Source organism: Narcine bancroftii, chromosome 12, assembly GCF_036971445.1.
Source record: "Narcine bancroftii isolate sNarBan1 chromosome 12, sNarBan1.hap1, whole genome shotgun sequence".
Classification (NCBI taxonomy): Eukaryota; Metazoa; Chordata; class Chondrichthyes; order Torpediniformes; family Narcinidae; genus Narcine; species Narcine bancroftii.
The window spans coordinates 87,978,835-87,996,655 of NC_091480.1; the positions used below are offsets into that span (position 1 = coordinate 87,978,835).

At 41.4% G+C, this 17,821-nt stretch overlaps 1 long non-coding RNA gene across 1 annotated transcript in view; it reads right to left on the minus strand.

Moving 5' to 3' along the window:
- Window positions 1-14,799: 14,799 nt before the first annotated feature.
- LOC138747247 (uncharacterized) overlaps window positions 14,800-17,821 on the minus strand; it is a 31,836-nt gene continuing 28,814 nt past the window's right edge. Inside the window, exon 5 of the long non-coding RNA XR_011347389.1 lies at window positions 14,800-16,758. This is a non-coding gene — a long non-coding RNA (uncharacterized lncRNA). The remainder of the gene's footprint in view (window positions 16,759-17,821) is intronic.

A 17,821-nucleotide genomic window follows, 5' to 3' on the forward strand; every position in this document is an offset into this window, starting at 1 on the left:
ATGAACTGGATTTCTAGCCCGGTTAGTGCAATGCTCTTACAGCGCCAGCAAGCCAGGTTCGAATCTGGAGTACATTCTCTCTGTGTCTTCATGGGTTTCCTCTGGGTGCTCCAGATTCCTCCCTCCTTTTCAAAAAGATATGGGAGTTGTAGGTTAATTTTGGTATTTGGGTCGTGAGCTAATTGTGCTGTATGTCTCCAATTGTAAAACTTAAAATTATTGCGCATTGAATATCGTGCACTGGATGCAGACAAGGTTAATAGTTGGTTAAGTGTGGATCATGTTGAATTTCTATGGATTGATTAAGCTAAATAACGGACCAGTAGGCTTACCTGTTGATCTTACTACCACTAACACATCATTCCACTCTGGACACCAAAGCTTTGCTTTGAAGTTAAAAAAAAGTCACACATCAGTGGTATGTTCCCTAACTCACAGCATATGTAAAAGTGGAGATATTATTTCATATAAGGCTCATTCTCTTAATGCAAGCTGCATTTTTAATTATAAATATTAAAGTCAACACACTGGTGGAGAAAGGTAAAACACAGGATTCTGTTGACACCGTGGTTATGTGAAAAAACACACAAATGCTGGAGAAACTCAACAGGTCAAATAGTGCCTTTATGTAGCAAAGGTGAAGATACCTCACCAACGTTTCACTAATGTGTTTTTTCACGTGGAGAAAAGTGATCTTGTCACCTTAATAATGATAGGGAAACCAATAAGTCATTTGTGATTGTAATGACAAATTATTTAAATAGAGTGTTTAATCTTTTAACAGTTTATCTTCAAATGTCCCTATAACTTCATTCAACCTCCCTCAGGGACCTCTTTTGACTCCACATACGTGACTATGCTCTTGAATTTAAGCATTCATTCCCCAACCCTGTTACCTTGACTTTCAATGACCATTTTCCTGTTGTCTGGAATGGCCAGGTGTAGAACTTTCTTCTTTTCTCTACCCATTTATGTTCTTCTTTTCTCTACCCATTTATTTTCCTTTTGCCTTTTTAAAGCATTCTCGTGCACGCCTGAGATAAATAAAACATGAGTAGGCCTTTGGGGCCTCCAGTGTTTGGTCTGTGGTTCGATAAGATCTTTTCACTCAGCTTCGTTCCTGCATCAATCCCATCATTCTCAGTTCTCTTCAACTGCTACAGTATATCCTTCTCTGCCTTGAATATAATCAGTAACCCAATCTCCACATCCTCCTGGGTAAAGAATTCCAAAACTTCACTGACATCTGGGGGAGGAAATCTCTTCTCATCTCTGTTCAGAGATTCATAAGCCAGTATCTTGATGAGCTCCAATCTATCATTGTCTCTTGACTGAATCAGACAGGAGGATGTGCCTTGCATTCAATCCCCGTATGAGAGAGGGATGTGCCTTGCATTCAATCCCCGTATGAGAGAGGTCCTCTACCGAGCTACCTCTGTTACACACTCACTGTTTTCTGACAACAAATGCATGGCAAAACTTTAGAAAATGTGCTACCTCACTTTTTGAGAGCCATATCTTGTTGAAGGCAGACATTGTTGATGAAATATATTCATGTTGTACATGCACATGTACAACATTTTGTTAATTGGGGGAAAGGGCTTTTTGAAGATCAAGACTCAGAATTGGCATGAAGCTCATGGTCCATTGGGTACCAGTGACCTTTTTCTTCCTATATGCTTCTGAGACCAGAAATGCCTATTAAGACACTCAAAGAATATTCTCAGCACAGTCTGCAAAATCCACCAAATTCACTTGACGGGTAACTGAACACTTCCAGGCCAACATGCCCAGGACTGGGTCTTGTCACACTCAGTCAGTTTGCATGCCTGACACCAGGTTCCTAAAATTCTGAGGCCTGTCATGAGAGGAAATGATTTGATATAAAACATAAAACATCAAATAACACAACACAGGAATTGACTTTTCAGTCGTCAATGTCTGGACCGAACTTAGTTTCAAATAAAAGTAAATCTCATCTGTCTGCACTTGATACATATTCCTCCATCCCTGTATATTCTTTCTTTTTAAAATATTTTTATTGATTTTAATAAAGAACTTATACAAAAAAAAATAACAATAGGATTATCTATTAACAGTTAAAAATAGAACTGAAAAGCCAAGGAGACCCAAATTAGACACATTTTGGGGGGAATTCAGCTCCATTGATGCCCATAATGGGCAGTCAGAATGATTACGAAAGAAGGACCAAAACAAAAGACTTTATATATTGACAGGTATCAGGAAGCATCTTCCTCACTTGGTCCCAATGTTCCATTGAGGAAGTTAACTTTATGAATTGTTTGAAAGGTGATAATTCCTTCCAGCTCTGGGAATCATTGTTTTTTTTTTGTTGCTAGATTATGAAATTTCCATCCTTTTAAATTAAAACAACAGCCTTTTGGGAGTTGCTGCTTTTCTCCATCTTGCTCTCTCAGCTAATTGAGCTGTTAACTCAGCTCCCTGCACCTGTTTTTACATGGCCAGTCAGCTGTTAAGTTTATAATGCAACATTAGAAAACTTAAGTGACTCCAAACCTTCCCATCACCAGACATCACCACAGTGTTGGTTCTCGGCTCCAGTTTTTGTTTGGAATCGAAAACTATGACTTCTTTGAGCTGTACCTCTTGCAGCTGGCTTTATAAGTCGCTCTTCAGATTGCCAGACAACAATAGAGTTTCAGAAAGTTATAATGAGGAAGCAAACATTAGGCCTTTATTAACATCTGCAAAGATTCTGTTTGAGGCATTTTCTAAATCAGCTTGAGCATCATTCTATCCAAGGTCCCACTGGAAGGATTTCAGAATCTCTTGCATGGCCAGAGACAGGATGGATAAGAAATGGATGCCCTGGGGCTTTTTTCTGGGTGGAGCCTGATTAATTAATGATCTAATTATCAATAACTTATGACTTGACCCTTGATCAGATCTGTTGAGTTTCCACAGTTTAATGTAAACTCCCCATTTGTTGTGATGAATGCATAAGTTGATTCTGCTCTTGAAATTATTCTGGGGTTGGGCTGGTCTCCAGGAAGAAATCATTGAAGCTAATCAGAGACTGTTAATTTATTGTGTCTGTGTCAGAGTTGGGCGTGTAGCTGAAGTGAGTTGCCACCTTTAACCTATCTAATGACTGTCCATGATATGTGCTGCATTGACAGAATGTGGCATCTGCTGCAAAAAGCCAGGTAGAGCAGACACATTTGTTGTTTGGCATTTTGCATCAGTCAGGACATTCTCATACAAATTAGCATCACTCTTGTGTTCTATTTCCTGTTTATTTATAAAATCAGCCAATTGAAATAAGGAACACTGACAATGCTACAAAGAAAATAGCTCAGATTTTATCATCTGTACTCTTTTACTGAGGATATTAAACACATTTTTAAACAAATGATCTCAGGATTTGGATGACTTGGATAGGATACCTCATGCTGATTGTTAAGGTGATGGGACAGTAGAGTTATCGAATTGCCCAACACAGAAACTGGCCCCATCTCTGCCAACCTTTCTGCCCATCTACACTGATTGCATTTATCTGCAGTAAGATCATATCATGGGGTCGATGCTGTGCAATTGCTCAGAAAAAGGAAGTGTCAGACACTCCTTCCATCCGATAGCCTACAGGTCACGCATGGGAAATCAGGGTCACGTAAAGCCATGGTGGATGGTTTTTACAAGCAGATTCTATAAATTGGAATTTATGGTTGTAAAACTAAAAACACTGAGCAGATGAATCTGCTGTTCAATGGCTAGGGTTACCCATTCAGTGTGGACACTAGAACCGAAGAAGGTCACAGGAAAAGCAAATTATGAACTAAACATTGATTACAGTCTCAGCTCAAAGATGAAGTCTTCACTGAAGAACAGGAGAGGCAACAACTACAATTCAGAGGGTCAGAGATTGTGACGGAGGGATAGACATGATTGCCCACGCCGAACAGCAAGGCACCTGAATGATAAAGATCATATCCTTCTATGTCTCACCTATATAAGTCACATCCGAATGTGGCAGGTGGGCCTGCAATAGTATTAAACAGAGAATCATTCCAAGTTAATTTTGTTAAAATTTGAAGCTGGACAGATGTTGGATAATCCATCAGGAATCAATCATATAGAATTTTAAAATGAGAGAGCCCAAGTGGAGGCCATTCCAACAGTCGTACAGTGGTAACTCTTTGACTGAACTAGCCATTCTCTTGTGCACATTTGATGTAGTGACAGTACTCAACTACCTCCCTCCTGTACACAAACTCATTGCCATCTGTGATTCTGCTGACCATCTTGGTACCATCTGCATATTTGCAGATGCCATTTGAATTGTGCGTAGCCACGCAGTTATGGGTGTAGAGCGAGTAGGGCAGTGGGATAAGCACACATCCTTGAGGAGCGCCTGTGTTGATTGTCAGTGAGGAGGAGACATTGTTTCCAATTTGGTTTCTTCCAATGAGAAAGTCAAGGATCCAGCTATAGAGGAGTTGCGGAGGCCCAGGTTTTTGATCTTGTTGACCAGCACTAACAGTATGATGGTGTTGAAAGCTGACCTGTCATCAATAAAGAGTAGCCTGATATACGTGTTTCTATTGAGTCAGTGATCCAGAGCTGAGTGGAGAGCCAGTGAGATTGCATCTGCTGTGAAGTGGTTATGATGGTAGGCAAAGTGCAATGATCTTTAGTATGAGTTAATTCTGGCCATAACCAACCTCTCAAGGTCCCACATGGAAGGTTAGTTCAGAAGGTTAGTTAAGACACAAAGTATACAGAGAGGGGTTGTAAGCTGGATTTGAAATTGGCTGTGTGGGAGAAAACAGAGAGTGGTAGTGGATGGTTGCTTTTCAGACTGGAAGCCTGTGACTAGTGGTGTGCCTCAGAGTTCTGTGTTGGTACCATTGTTGTTTGTTGTCTATATCAATGATCTGGATGATAATGTGATAAATTGGATCAGCAAGTTTGCTGATAACACAAAGATAGGAGGCGTAGTGGACAGTGAGGAAGATTTTTGAAGCTTGCAGAGGTATCTGGACCAACTAGGAGAATGGGCCAATAAATGGATGATGGAGTTTAATGCAGACAAGTGTGAGGTATTGCATTTTGGAAGTGCAAATCAAGAAAGGACATACACTGTAAAATGGTAGAACACTGAGGAATGAGGAGGACAAAGAGACCTGGGGATACAGGTACATTGTTCCCTAAAGGTGGCATCGCAGGTGGACGGGGTTATAAAGAATGCTTTTGGCATCTTGGGGTTTATAAATCAAAGTATTGAGTATAGGATTTGAGATGTTATGTTGAAGTTATACAAGACATTGTTAAGGCTAAACTTTTGCGCAATTCTGGTCACCAAGCTACAGGAAGGATATCAGTAAGATTGAAAGAGTGTAAAGGAGATTTCCTAGGATGTTGCTGGGTCTTCAGGAGTTGAGTAACAGGGAAAGATTAAACAGATTAGGACTTTATTCCTTGGAACAAAGAAGAATAAGGGGAGATTTGAAAGAGGTTTACAAAATTATGAGGGGTATAGACAGAGTCAATGCAAGTAGAGTCTTTCCACTTAGATTAGGAGAGGTAAATATGAGAGGACATGGCTTTAGGTTGAAAGGGGAAAGGTTTAGGGGAACTTCTTCACTCAGAGAGTGGTGGGAGTGGATTGGGCTGTCATCTAATGTGGTGGGTGCAGACTCAATCTTGAGTTATAAGAATAAATTGGATAGATAAATGGATGGGAGCGGTCTGGAGGGTTATGGAATAGGAGCAAGTTATTGGGACTAGCTGGTCAGCACAGATGAAAAGGGCTGAATGGCCTGTTTTCTGTGCTGTAGTGTTCTATGGTTCTATTTCATCACAGTTGATGTGAGTGCTACTAGGCAGTAGTCACTCTGCTCTTTTTGATGCCCCTTTGAAGCAGGTAGGAGCCCCCGATTGCATCAGTGGGAGATTGAAAATGTCCACGAACACTCTGGCTAGCTGGTTGGCACAGATCCTCAGTACCCCGCCAGGTACGCCATAGGCATGCTCTGTCTGTTGTTATTAGCTTTGCATTAAACCAATTTTTCCAGCTTGTGACAAAATTTGAACTCAGTCCCGAAGATTACTGGTCTAGTCACTATACTAATATTTTACCACATCCTACATGAGATAGAAGTAGGATTCAAAGGCTGCCGATTGGAAAGTTTAGGAGTGTCAGATGAAACCAGAGAATGTGTTCATCCCACATCTAGTCTATTATCTAGTTTGAGACATTCTCCCTCCACTCTATCAGAATGAACCACAGGATACATTTAATAAATTATCACTAGTTGGCTCCTGGGTAAAACTGAGTTACTTGCTGCTTTCATTTTATTTTTAACCAACAGAATTCTCCATTCTGATTTTCAAAGATAAATTAGTGATTGAAAGATATATCAAAAGGAACTACCTGCATTTCATTTCATACATTTATATGGAGGAACAATGATTTGCCGTTCCTACGCCACCTCCTTTCATGCATTGCCACGGCAACATCAGCTAGGATTCTTTATGATTCTGTCCCATTCCATATTCTAACATTCCCAGGGAAGATTGGATTTCAAAGTTCAGATTTATTGTCAGAGTATATGCATGACATCACATACAACCCTGAGATTCTTTCTCTTGTGGGCGAGGCAGAATTACCACTTACTGGCAGTGCAAAAAAAAACTGGACTCAACGTACACATGTAAACAAATAAAGAAATATAAACAAACTGTGCAATGCAGAGGGAGAAAAAAAATCAATTAAGTGCAAAAGTAAGAGTCCTTAAATAAGTCCCTGATGGAGTTTGTTGTTAAAGAGGAGGGGTAGCAGCTGCTCTTGAACCTGGTGGTGCGAGTCTTGGGACACCTCTACCTCTTTCATGACGGCAGCAGCGAGAACAGGGCGGGTTCTGAGTGGTGTGGATCCCTGATGATTGCTGCTGCCTTCCAACAGCAGCGTTGGAGCCCAATACATCTGGATGCATTCTCAAGAAAAATCCCACCTTATATGCTGTGCATTTTCTAAAGCTACCATACATTATATAATGATGTGAGCTCTCCTTACTTGTACTGGGGAGAGGACTACCTTCTATTAGTTGCAATTTTTTCCTGCTTCTGTAGTAGTTAAGAGTTATTTCCTTTTGAAAGAGTGGCAATATCTAACTCTAACAAGAATATATTCCCTTTATGTTGGCATGCCCGAATGTAAAACAGGATAGATTTAGTTTATACGCAGAATACATTGGGAATATTCTCAATCTTTGGATAATGATGCCAGGTATCTATTTCCAGTTCTTCAGGTATTGTTTCACGCTGGCAGAATTTGCATGTGCAATCTGGTCTTCCATTCTAATCACTTTCACTGCATGACTGCCCAGAAACAACTTCTCATTAACATACAGAAAGAGCTTCACAGGAAGTCTTTCACATGAAACTTTACCCCCATTTAGTTAAAGTTTGTGTTCTGACAATAATGCCAGATGCTAAGTGTTTAGGTGGGTATTTTGGCAGAATGGGCAGGTCCAGGACAGCACAACCATTAACTGTCTTGTGAAACCTGCAGATTTTTAACACCAATGTTTACAGCAATATTGTACCACTGAGTGAAGCATAATAAGAGAAAGGAAATATAGTTCATCTGCAACCTGCTGTAAATACTACAAACTTTGGATAAAATATTAGGTATATAAAGCTACACATTTCACATTAATTCCTCTACTCAGGCCATTTCAAATTGAGACATAATATAATGTTTATGAAATATACTGTATATACTCATGTAATAGTTGATCCTGTGCAATAGTTGACCCTCCCCCCCCCAATTTTGGCCCAAACCGCCTGCCCATCCAAGCTCTGGAAATCCCAACTGCTAACCCTTGCCTTGGCTGCCTGCCCATCTGAGCTCCCGACACCCCTACCACAAATCCTCACCTCGACCGCTGCCCCTCCGAGCTCCTGACGGTAGAACTTCACTCTGGCTGCCCATCCATCCGAGCTCCCGATGTCCCGAACACAGAATTATCACCCGGTCCTGGGTATCCGAGCTCCTGATGCCTTGAATGACGCAGGTACTTACTGCAGTCAAAAGTATGACCCATTTAAAAGTCGACCCCCCCAAAATTTGACCTGAAAAATTGGTCCAAAAACTTGACAATGACATGAGTATATATGGTAAATGCTCTGGAATGGTGGACCCACTGTGAATTGGGAAAGATGTAGAAGTTAATGGCCTTTTAAATAAACTGAGAAGGGATTGTAGATGCACACGTTTGACACTCTATATTTAATTGTGGTGAATAAAATGAAATGTGAATGCATCTGGTTTGTGTGTTTCTTTGTTGTTGCAATCCCACTCCAAAGTCCTGGAGTTACAGCCTCCATGTGGAAGATGGGATCTGCCACACATGTCACACCGGGTTCCACCACCTGTGCTGTGCGGAGTCTTAGCCAAGTCTCCAGGCGAATCATGGGACCAGTTGCAAAATGACTTTGCCAACAAATATTCCAACAATTCAAGTAGTTTATTGCTTTGACCTCAGGCCAAATTCATCAAAGTTTAAGTCATCCAGCTGCAAAAAGCAGATGTCACATGCAGATGTAAACATTCAGAGGCCAGGCCCCCATGCCACTGTTGCTTCCTTCATTGAAGTGTAATGGAGAAATGAACAGCTACCAAAAAAAAGAACTTGTGTCCCCCACCTGTCCTAACCTCCGACAAATAAGAAGTCTTGGGCATTCATTTCTTCACGAAGGCAAACATTGATGATAAAATTCAGCATCATCTGCAATGTTCCAGCACAGCGTTTGGCTGTCTGACTAAAGGAATGCTTGGAGATTAATACCACAAACTTGGTACAAATCTCATGGCCTCCTGGGCAGCATTGATTTATTGCATTGATCTATCACAACAGGCACCGCTCTGAAATACTCTGGGAGGATAAGCGAACTAACAGAAGCATTGCAACTGCAGACCATCATCTCCATCGCCAGTGTCGTCACTAGGGTTGGTGTCACGCAGTGCGGTAACTCATGGTGTCACCCTGTTCCCCGCCCGCCTCACCATATCAAAGTCTTGTTTGATGTTCTACTTCTTTTCCTTTAATTTACGGCTTCAATCTCAAAAAAAAAGTTATGGGTTCACCAATACTAATGAGCACAGTATTGTAGCTAAAACACCAGAAAATGTGACAAAAGCAGCGACTATAAAAACACCAGCATCAATGGAAACAACAGCGCGTGGTTGTAACACGTGCAGATAAAACCACATGATGCGAAACCCGGCATAAGTGTTCCTGTGATCTAGGTTATCTATTTCAAAGGGAAGGGCAGTGAGATTACACCTGCCATTGACCTGTTCTGATAATGGATCGACTGAAGTCAGTCCAGGTTCTTCATTATCAGCCTCTCAAAGCACTTCATCACAGTAGATCCCACCCAAATAAGAAGACAGCAAGATGTCACAGAGAATAAATGACCAAATAATTTGTTAATGGTGATGTTGGCTGTAGGAAAAAAAGATCTGTTGGAACACCTTGTGTTTATTGAGTTGTCACATGATCTTTCACATTTGACTGAACAGACAGACATTGCTTTGGCTATCTGAAAGTATTACCTCCAGAAGTGCAGCTTCCTCTAAGCACTGCCCTGAAGTGTCAGCTTAGGTTACAACTTCAAGTCCATAGTGTGCTTGAACCCACGGCCTTCAAAAGGCAAGAAGGCTGCCAACTGAGTTGACATTTAAGATGTAGTTTTATCTCAGCCATGCTTGCCATTTCCTAGTTAATTACTTGCCATTGGAGCGCTTACACCCCTAACGTCGAAGTACTCGAGATGGCAGAGGTCGACAGCATCGAGTCCACGCTGCTGAAGATCCAGCTGCGCTGGATGGGTCACGTCTCCAGAATGGAGGACCATCGCCTTCCCAAGATCGTGTTATATGGCGAGCTCTCCACTGGCCACCGTGACAGAGGTGCACCAAAGAAAAGGTACAAGGACTGCCTAAAGAAATCTCTTGGTGCCTGCCACATTGACCACCGCCAGTGGGCTGATAACGCCTCAAACCGTGCATCTTGGCGCCTCACAGTTTGGCGGGCAGCAACCTCCTTTGAAGAAGACCGCAGAGCCCACCTCACTGACAAAAGGCAAAGGAGGAAAAACCCAACACCCAACCCCAACCAACCAATTTTCCCTTGCAACCGCTGCAATCGTGTCTGCCTGTCCCGCATCGGACTTGTCAGCCACAAACGAGCCTGCAGCTGACGTGGACTTTTTACCCCCTCCATAAATCTTCGTCCGCGAAGCCAAGCCAAAGAGAACTTGGTAATTTACTGCTGATAGTAAATTAGGGAGGTTGAGATTTACATTTTGGTAAATATGCCTTCACACTGATCCTGTAAAGGCTTGCCAAGGTGAGGACTATGTTCCAAAAGGTGGCAGTCCACATAAATAAAAGTTCAATAATATAATCTGGTTTCTCCAGTGAATTTTCAGCTTGTATATGTGCATATCAGAGAGAATGAGCAATTGTTTACACAAAATGAAATAGTTATCCTGTTGTTTGATAGGGATTCAGAAATTGTGGAAATTTTCCACAATTTACAATGAACTTCTACACCAAATCACAAAATTCTACTTGGTCAGAATAAAATGGTACTAATGGTGAATGAAATCAAAAATATTTATATGAGAGGAATATCTCAGGTACATTGAAAGATTACAGTATCATTTGCTATGTGTTGTGTTTATTTCCTCTTGTTCCATTCAGATCACACCAGGCATCACACTTCGTTGAAAAGTCCAAAAATAAAAGCAACAGAATTTAAGCTCCAAGAACACTCAGATATGAAATAAAGCAAGTATTTCAAAATATAATGAACCACAATGTACATTTAATGTCGTAATACTTCCGCTGTAAAACACTCTGTTGTCCATTTAAAGATCAGCTTTTTTGGCTTAAAGAGATGTGTGTCCTGGGGTTTTGCCTGTTCCTAAATTAACTTCTGTGGAAGCCCCTTGCAAATTGTCAATGTCATTGCTCCTGTTCCTGGGTGAGGAAGAACATTTTTACGGGGAGGGAACAAATTCTTTTAGTGTTAGAACTAAAATGATAACCAATTCAGCAACATTTTACAAATACTGTCTCATCATTCACAATTATTCTGACTTTATATGTCATAAATCTTCTTCTTCTTCTTTGGCTTGGCTTCGCAGATGAAGATTTATGGAGGAGTAATGTCCACGTCAGCTGCAGGCTCGTTTGTGGCTGACAAGTCCGATGCGGGACAGGCAGACACAGTTGCAGCAGTTGCAGTGGAAAATTGGTGGGTTGGGGTTGGGTGTTGGGTTTTTCCTCCTTTGTCTTTTGTCAGTGAGGTGGGCTCTGCGGTCTTCTTCAAAGGAGGTTGCTGTCTGCCGAACTGTGAGGCGCCAAGATGCACGGTTTGAGGCGATATCAGCCCACTGGCGGTGGTCAATGTGGCAGGCACCAAGAGATTTCTTTAGGCAGTCCTTGTACCTCTTCTTTGGTGCACCTCTGTCTCGGTGGCCAGTGGAGAGCTTGCCATAGAACACGATCTTGGGAAGGCGATGGTCCTCCATTCTGGAGACATGACCTACCCAGCGCAGTTGGATCTTCAGCAGCATGGATTCGATGCTGTCGGCCTCTGCCATCTCGAGTACTTCGATGTTGGAGATGAAGTCGCTCCAATGAATATTGAGGATGGAGCGGAGACAACGCTGGTGGAAGCGTTCTAGGAGCTGTAGGTGATGCCGGTAGAGGACCCATGATTCGGAGCCGAACAGGAGTGTGGGTATGACAACGGCTCTGTATATGCTAATCTTTGTGAGGTTTTCCAGTTGGTTCTTTTTCCAGACTCTTTTGTGTAGTCTTCCAAAGGCGCTATTTGCCTTGGCGAGTCTGTTGTCTATCTCGTTGTCGATCCTTGCATCCGATGAAATGGTGCAGCCGAGATAGGTAAACTGGTTGACCGTTTTGAGTTTGTATCTGCCCGATGGAGATGTGGGGGGGGGGGGGGGTGGCGGCTGGTAGTCATGGTGGGGAGCTGGCTGATGGAGGACCTCAGATTTCTTCAGGTTGACTTCCAGGCCAAACATTTTGGCAGTTTCTGCAAAACAGGACGTCAAGCGCTGGAGAGCTGGCTCTGAATGGGCGACTAAAGCGGCATCGTCTGCAAAGAGTAGTTCACGGACAAGTTGCTCTTGTGTCTTGGTGTGAGCGTGCAGGCGCCTCAGATTGAAGAGACTGCCATCCGTGCGGTACCGGATGTAAACAGCGTCTTCATTGTTGATGTCTTTCATGGCTTGTTTCAGCATCATGCTGAAGAAGATTGAAGAGGGTTGGTGCGAGATTGAGTCATAAGTAAACGCATAATAAATAACAAGGAATGCATGAAGCCTGAAGAAACAGTTAACATAAATTAAACTTCCTCAAAACTAGGACACAGTAGTTATTATGGGTTATGACTTGTGATCATTTCTTACAATGGTATTGGTCAGTCGATGGGATCAGGTTGGACGGGCTATCCTACTACAGTTAGCAAGATGTGATACTTTGGTCACATGACCCTTCCTCAAGCACAAGTCCAGTGAGAATCTGCCTTTGGAATGTACCCTAACAGTTTAAAAAAGAGTATTTAATGAAGTTGTGATCTATGGGATTAAGGACTGAATGCTAGGAAATGGAATTTTCAATATAATGGACCAAATAGCTGTTTCTGTGCCACATATTTCCTATAATTTATAATATTGCTCAATGCCCTCCACATCATCCTCATAGAAGTGAATAGTCATCAGCTTACGAGGCATTTTAATTAAATAAGGCTGGTTGCATAAGTGGAGGTCAAAGTAATACAGTTAAAATGGCCTCCTTCTAAATATGGAAATATATGAAATGGGAAATCATGACACTAATATTGACTTCTCCGGTTTCTATTAAACATGCCCCCTTCCCCAATTTTTGTCCCGTCTCCTTTCCTCTGGTTCTTGCTCTCTCTCTCTTTTCCCTTTTCCTTCTCTCTTTTCACAGAGATAAAATTAATTCTCACCTTTCCTCTTATCTAATTAACACTTTTTTTAAATTGATCTGGAGTCCTCCTCCCATTCTTCCACCTTTCTCCCTCAGTCTTCATTGAGACACCTGCTTTCTTTTTGCCCGAAGAAGGGTTCAGGCCCAAAACATGGACATTGCAAGACCAGTTGAGTTCTTCTAGTGTTTTTAAATTATACCAGTGACTCCATGCTTTTCACCGTTCACCTTGGAACAAGTTCACCAGTTAAAGGAGCAGAAGCAGGCCATTGGGCCTATCGAGTCTATTCCATTCATCACAAGGTAAAGAGAAATTCCCAGAAACATTTGCAAATTGAGAGACTGTTATTTTCTGAAGCTCTAAAAAGCTCCTTTGTCAGGATTAAAGTGGTGGAACCTACCAAGAATCTTGACTTTGTGCACATTATGTTATCTTTACATCTACTGAATGTTGAACTTTATTATGGTGGCATTACATCAATATTGAATGTTTACCATCAGAGCTGAAATGCCAAGATCTTCTTTCGATCTCTGAGGAAATTGCAGGTAATGAACTGTGAGATCTGCATGCACACAGGTACTTTACATGAGAGATACTAACTTAATTTGACAAGATTTAAATGACTCTAATTTATTAATCATTAATCCAATGGCATAGGGCTTCATCAACATGGGGTAACAGTCACTTTGGCAGTATTGATAAATTAATTGACTGTTTGGTATCTTGTTTCTTACCCATAAATAATTAAATTGCTGCTTTTATTGCGATGCAATAAAATTTCCACTGTGTTATAAACATAGATGGGACGTGAGCTTGGATAAAAGCTGTTCAAATGAATTTAATGGCTGGGCTGCAGTTTACCATAACACAATGGATTGGTGGAATTACAACCAGGTTAAGATCTATGCAATGCAACAGTGCCGCAGTTATTAATTTATTTATTAAATTTATTTTTAACTATCTGATCATTTTTGGTAAGGCCTATTACTTACTTCTCACTTTTAGTAACTTGTTAGACTACTTTAGAGAATACTTAATACATGAATCACGTTAAGGTCACACCAAGTAAAGAAAGCAGGATACGCTTAGAAATGGCAGAATGTTCAGAGGTCAAAGACATTGCCAATCACAGCATCTGCAGAATTCAGACCAACAGGGTGATCATGGAGAAAGAAAAATAGATTTTCTACAGATGTGTGGTGGAAAGTGTGCTGACTGGCTGCATCATGGTCTGGTATGGGGATACCAATACCTCTGAGTGGAAAGCCCTGCAAAAAGGTAGTGGACATGGCCCTGGACATCACAGGGAAAACCCTCCTCACCATTGAGAACATCTACAGATGGACTCATATTTACGATGTCCTGACATACATAATGTCAAAGTTATGATGGTACTGTTCTCGCATTTTTTCAGAAATCTCACTTTTTTTTTCTGAGAAATCTTGCTTTATTTTGGCGAAATCTCGTGTTTTTTGGCAAATCTCGCTTTTGTTTTGTCAAATATCAACCCCACCATTGCAAGTCGGGGTCTACCTGTCCAGGGAATGCTGTCATCGGAGAGCAGCAGCAATCATCACCCAGCACACGCTCTGTCCTCGCCTCTACCATCAGGAAAGAGGTATCGGTGTCACACTACCAGCTTCAGGAATAGCTGCTACCCCTCCGCCATCAGACTTCTCAATGACAAACTCAATCAGAGACTCATTTAAGGACTCTAACTTTTGCAGTTTATTAATTGTTTTCTAGGTTGCACAGTCAGTTTGCTTACATTTCTTTATTTGTTTACAAATGTGCAGATTTCAGTTTTTTGCACTACCAATGAGTCATAATTTTGCCTCAATCCTCAGAAAAAATAATCTCACGGTTGTATCTGATGTCATGTATTTACTGTGACAGTAAATCTGAAATTTACTTTGCGAGATGGCAACTGTCCACTATTTGAGAAGGTGAGAAAAAGCACAAGAAGCAATTAAGATGGAGTTTGGTGCTAGCCCATCAGAAGAAGAATGCAAAGACTGGGCTAAAAGGTCAACAAAGAGGTTGAACTGAGAGGAACTGAGCCACACTTTGGGCCAATGAATGCAATACTTGCAGGCCAAGAAGATGAACTGAGCCACACTTTGGGCCAATGAATGCAATACTTGCAGGCCAAGAAGATGAACTGAGCCACACTTTGGGCCAATGAATGCAATACTTGCAGGCCAAGAAGATGAACTGAGCCACACTTTGGGCCAATGAATGCAATACTTGCAGGCCAAGAAGATGAACTGAGCCACACTTTGGGTCAATGAATGCAATACTTGCAGGCCAAGAAGATGACAAAAAGACCCAGTGCCGTGGAGCCATCACTGCAGTGAATCGAAAGCTGATATTTCTAAATGTGGAGTCCTTGGAATATATGGAACACACATTTTGGGAAGTTAAAACCACTTTTTTCCTCAAATTTAAGGAGTTGCAGTATCACACTTGCACTGATAGGCAAAAGAAAAAAAAAACATGGTTGCAAGGGTTTGCTGAGGCCATCAAGGTTTTGGCACACAGCTTCAAGAAAGCCAGAAGGGAGTTCAGGGTGAGACATCCTTGAAAAGCAGTTTGAGTGTCGTCCAGTGGTTATCAACCAGTGAGTGGATCATGGCCAATGGTGGGCCACAGTAAAAAGGTATCAGAGATTTTTCACCATAAGATTGAAACAGCTTTGAAGGGGAGGCAGATCTCAGGTGTGTAATTACCTACAACAGAACCAAGGATGTGGAAACTGGTGAAGAAACTTCAGGAACAGGCGTCTCATTAAGGTGACTTGAGCCTTGATTTTGATTGGGAGATTTTATGCTCAGTGTATGCTTGCAGGGTCTTTTATATCTTTAAAAAAGTTAAATAAAATACTTTAAATTACCAGTAGATCAAGATGTGTTTCTTACAGAGCTGCCTTTGACTTGAAAATATTGCTCAGTCATTGCTACTAGTGGGCCATGGCATGTTTGTCTGGAAGCCAGATGGGCCTTAGACCAAAAAAGGTTGAGAACCACTGCTTTAGGCTAGGGCTGGGCCAGTGATCTTGCAATCTTAGTTACAGTAGCAGGATGAATCAAGATAACTGGTTCACCGGAGAATAAAGTCATTGTCAGTGTCAGAAGTATATACTTTAGAGAAGGTAAATTTAATTCACGGTACAGGGTTGGTAGTTACGAGGAATAGAACATGAATGGACAACAGTTTCAGCCCATCCTATTGCATACGATGCCACCGGCTGTGGGCTTGCCATGTTTAATTCTCCTCTCCAGGTACTGCAGAGTTTCAAGGTTTCTGTACCTCCACGAAACTGACATACTTAATTACAATTTCCAAAAATGCCCATATGTTCAGAGATAGTGAAGACAGTTTCTGTATTGCAAAATCTCTTATCAATCCCTCCAGGCAAGACCTTCTGTCTAAGCAATTACAATTTTCATAAACAAAGTTCCAGATGCAGTCAGATTTCTGATTTCCGAACCCAAAAGCAAAATAAATTGCACTCAGTGACAATCTCAGAGTATAAATCAGACAAGTCTCAGTTTTGCCAACAAAGTTAATGAGTAACCCAATAGGGATCATTGGTCAGACATGTGTAATTTCTTCAAAGAGTGCCTTAATGATGCTGGTTCTTGTGTAGGGTCCTATCCCTATAAGTACAGTTGGAGTTGCTTAACTGCTCTCTGGGTTTTGTTGTCATTTGTTCAAGATGCTAGGGAAAAAAAATCAACAGTTTAGATAACATCTGTAAAGTGTGAAAAAAGTTTAATATTTCAGGTCAATACCCTTTCAGGATGTTCGGCATCCACAGGTTTTTGTTTTTTGACAAATTAAACCATTTTTTTTTCTTCTATGAGACTCATTCCATTAGTTTAATAACTCTGATATAGAATTGTTGTGCATTGACAATCTCATGTCGGGTGAGGCATTGGAACGCTTACATTGTGTACTGAGATATCATGAACCACAAATCAATTCTTGTTTCTACTTGTAGGTGAAAATTATGCTGATGTTTTAATTATTTGATTGTACTCTCAGGACAAGATTTTCAGTGCTGTTGATAACAGATCTCCTCCACTATGTTTCTTCCAGTGAGCCTCTCCTCGGGTCAGATTGACCTCCAACTTGTGAAATGAGGTGGCAATCCCTGCCTGGTAACGATTGCTTGAGCTATTAAACCTGGAAGGATATTTTGATGAGTACATTACATTCTGTACTTGTTTTTTTTTGTGTGTGTGCATTACATATTGATGCACTCTGATCACAATCTGAAGATATTGGAGAAAGGGAAAAGTTAAACTGGATAAGGTTCCCTTATGAGGCAAGTATTGGCCATAGTCCTTTGCTGTAGAGCTAGAAGACACAATTGCATTTGAGGTCTGTTTTACAGTTTGTTCTCCACAAAACTATATTAATATCATTTTAGCCTGATAAAACTTAAATGAGTGGCAGTTGATGTTAAAAGTAGTAGTGTGTTCTAGAATGTAATTACTGATATTGATTACATATTGAGCCAGTGCTCCAAGCGGCGAGTGCAACCAAAGGCCAGCAGCCCGCTCAGCAGCACTGGCCCCAACAAGCAGGTGAATGGCAAGGGCAGCTTGAAGGCCAGCGAGCCCAAAATGGCACTGGCCTCATTGCGCAGCCAACAGACAGGGACAATGCATGGGAAAAAAGGGCATTGTCATGCAGGAAAGTACCCGCGCCCAGGAATCCCGCTTTTGTTGTGACGTCAGCCAAGGGGGGCCATGGTGGGAACAGTGCAAGTATAAAAG